Raw genomic sequence first — 3,959 nt, 5'->3', positions numbered from 1 at the left:
CTTCTCCTCTTCTTTGTGACTGTGAAGACAAGGAGGAGATAACTGAAATGAGAGCTCTATTTCCAACATGGAAGCCAGGTTTTGGGGTAGGGCTGGAGCCATTGTGACCACGCTGACTGCCCGGGTGAGGGCCAGACCTCACTTTGCCAGGACCACCCCATCTCTGTGGGGCTGTGCTTGTGAGACAGAACATCAGGTGATGCTGAGTGATAATAAAATAAACGTCTTTATTTTTAATAGATGGACAAAACAGACCCAAAACCAGACAGTATTTTCCTAAAATGCATGGACACTATTGAATACAATACAAATGAAGTTAAAACATATATTTCTATATTATGCTTCCTATCTGCTTTGTTGAATATAGTCTTAATATAACATTTCTGACACAGACAAAAATATACTTTTTTTTTAAACTACATCCACAAATACTGCCCTGATTAATAGCAGACTTACAATAACTTACTAACTGCACATGAAACTTGACCAATACACTTGAAGGGCAGAAGGAAAAATGAGTAACAGTTTTTTCCTATGACACTTCTATTTGAAATCCTAAATTCTTTTACTATATGAAAATAAAAGACTAAATCTGACTTTATTTGATCCACTTAATGTTTACATTCAGTTCAGGTTCACAAAAGTATGGTTTGTTTATAATACGTATACCATCCCATTTGGACAAGTAGAGATGAAATAACTTTTTTGACATGTCAGCTATGTTATCAACCTTGATTTTATGAACACATCTCATGCAAAGGAGGTAATACACCCCTGTCAAATAAATGTTATTCACAAATGTTAAGAATGTGAAAGTAAAATGTATGATTGTGTTATGAATATTTAATCTTAAAATTGTAGGCTCAGAAACAATAACCTCAGTGTCTGAAAATGAGCTGTTTTCTTCACTGATTATAAATCCAATTTACTGCACAGTACTACTGTCCACAAATTGCAAAAGGGGAGAAAGACTGATGATTCCTCTGAAAATAAAATCTGCCTAAAGAATCACGTCCTGTTGGCATTTTGCTTGTGGAAGTAACAGAGTGGTTTTTTGTTTGTTTGTTTTGCTTTATTTTGCTTTTGGTTTTTTTTATCCCCACAGCTATCAATCACAGATATGGCCTTTGGTTATATAAACAGCTCTATGCAAATTTAATGGTAGGACAGCTGAGCTAAGGCAATAAAACCTGTAAACAGACTTTGCATGGGGCTGTTTGGTTTGGCTTTTGTAGTCCATCTAAGCAAGAATACTGCATAAAATCACATCAATTAAAAAAAATTTCTATAGGATAGAAAGTGTAAAATATTCTGATAATGTTGAAAGCATCCAGTTTGAAATTTTTGGACTAACACTTATTTTTTTCACCTACCTTTTTTTTGAGCATTTTAAAAGCATTTACATTTTTATGGCAACAAGGGAATACAAAAGAAAAAGCCTTTTTTTTCAATCAAAATTTCTTAAATTATTCCAGATCAATCCCCTTCTCTTTCCTTTTTTTCCCACAGCTGGGCATTTTGAAATAAATAATATAGGAATGTTGCTGTATTCAAAGCATCTGGTCACTATGCAGCATCTCATAGTGAAATTCTAGCAATTTCTGGACAAAACTGAGGTAAGAGAAAAGTTTTCAGGAAGGCCTACAGGTGACTGTAAAATGGGATCCTTTAACTTAATTTGGAACAGCAGCATAAGGCATTGGCTATGTAAGGAGGTAAAACTGTGACTTGATGTTTTCCCATAGGAAGGGATTTGGGCTAGTGGATTTGGGCTGAAAATGGAGAATAATTCAGCAGCGGCTCTGTTCTTCCCCTCTTTCCTCTATACAGTCTATTTCCTCATCTCTCTTCTGTGGTTCATGAGTGAATTAATACTGCTGGGCTCGTGTTTGGGTTGTGATACTCAGCACCCTGAATTCCATTTGTGGCCTATTCACTCACCTCACAGGAATTTTTCATTTGTTTGCCATGTTGGCTCTTCTGAGATTTTAGTGCAAATCCTGGTTTTGATTCCCTCCACTCAGAGCACACTCCCTATTGGTAAGCACAGTAGTACTGCAGGTCACGATGCATATTCAGAACTGAGTTGCAATGTTATTTTTAAATGCAGAGTATGGAGAAAAAAAAATAAATCAACATCTCTAAAATTAATTTTCTCTACATATTAAATATATATATATACTGTTAAGACTCCACAAAAGGAGCAAAACATATCTAAGGATTCAGCCTTGTGAAAGCTTATGTCAACAGTGAATGCACAAGTTGATGGCTTCTTCCTTTAGCAGCAAAACCTATTCTTCCATCTGCTATCCTCCAGTATAGCTCCTCGTGCTGTGAGTGTTAAAAAAAGAAATTTTGCCAGTGACCAGCAACAGGAGGATATCTGGATTGCAACTGAACATTTTGCGTCATACGCAGATTTTAAAAAGAATTATTGGAGCATAACTCTTAATTGTAGAGAAATCTAGCTACTAGAGCTCCCGCTGAGAAAGGCACATACCAATGGGGACAGACACAATCATCTTGGCCGTGGGCAAGTGGAAACAACACTGCGTGTTCCTGCTGGCCTGGGCAAAGTCAGAAGAGGCCTCATCTCCCCACTTTGCTGCTTCTGGCCAGCACTGCCATTTGTGAGTGAAGTCTTGTCTGCCCCTGGCCACTGCTGCTGCTCTGCAGCCTCACTGTGGTGGCCAGGAGGACAGGGACCAATGAAGGAGTCCAGCACTTAGTGGAAGACACCAGTGTGCCTCTCACTATGTTGGCAGGTTCGGCATTCCTTTCAGTTCCCCTCCAAGCTGCTTTCAGAGGCAAACACTTAGAGATGTGGAAAGCTGTCCAGCAAGCCTGTTTGTTTGAGAAATTTTTGAGGAAATGTTATTTTCTATGGAAAATGTAGATTTTCCAGAGTAATCCCAGCAAGACCAAGCCAAAAGACTTCTTGGTATCTTTAAGAATAGCTTTTTTTATTAAGTGAAAATTGTTCTGCAAGGAAAACCCTCTCATCTCTCTTTTCAAGCCTTCTTGATTCTCTTTTAACTTTTCAATATTTATTCCATTGGTGAAGTTGCTTGGTGTCAGACTGCTTTGCTTGTGTTCATTTTGATGATAAGTCAAGATAAGGCTTCTTCTCCCAACACTGAAAAGTTCTATTTCGTTTATATGAGTTTTTCTATAAGAGCCATTTTTCACAAGCTGAATTTCAACTCCAGTTATTGCTCTAAGAATTTTGGTGACAGCCACTAACCACAAAAAAAGAAAGACAACACCTATATTAACATATTTTGCTTAAGGTTGTCTTACATCAGGTATAACATAATTTTAAATTGGTGATTGAATTTTAACTTTTTAAAATTAATATATCATGTTTAGCACTCCTATAAGGAATTTATTACTATTTGTGCATTTTGCTGTCTTGTAAGAATAATAAAATACTAGATTGTGTTATTTAAATTTCTTTATGAGGAAAGAAATTACCAGACCAAAACCCCAGGGACGTTATCTATCTGTCTTTGCTCAAGCAACTAGCTCTTTAGTAATAAATCACTTTTAGCTGTGACATTATATTTTTCACTTAATGCCAATAAAATGCTGAGTAATAATATTTCAGACTTACTGTATTATAATTTCTCCATAAGATATCCTAGCTAAGAACTGTTGCACATTTTCTGCTACATATATTTTAAATTATAATTTTTTTTCAATTGTACAGTATATAGTTCTGGATGGAAAGAATGGGATTGAGTGTATACTTTAGTAAACACTCTGTGATCTAATCCAACATATTAGATAATAGCAGAAAAGAGTTCCTCCCATGAGATGCTCCTGCTCCTAGAAACAACTTAAAGAATGTGCAGTGGCATTTTATTCCCAATTCTTGCTTTTCTTCTGATAAAACGCTTCTTGCTACTCTTTGTAGTATATCCTGCTTCTCCTTGTTTTGCCTGTGGCTACGAGATTTT

The sequence above is a fragment of the Coloeus monedula genome (assembly GCF_965178545.1).
Source record: "Coloeus monedula genome assembly, chromosome: 3".
NCBI classification, from domain to species: domain Eukaryota; kingdom Metazoa; phylum Chordata; class Aves; order Passeriformes; family Corvidae; genus Coloeus; species Coloeus monedula.
This window is presented reverse-complemented; position numbering follows the sequence as displayed.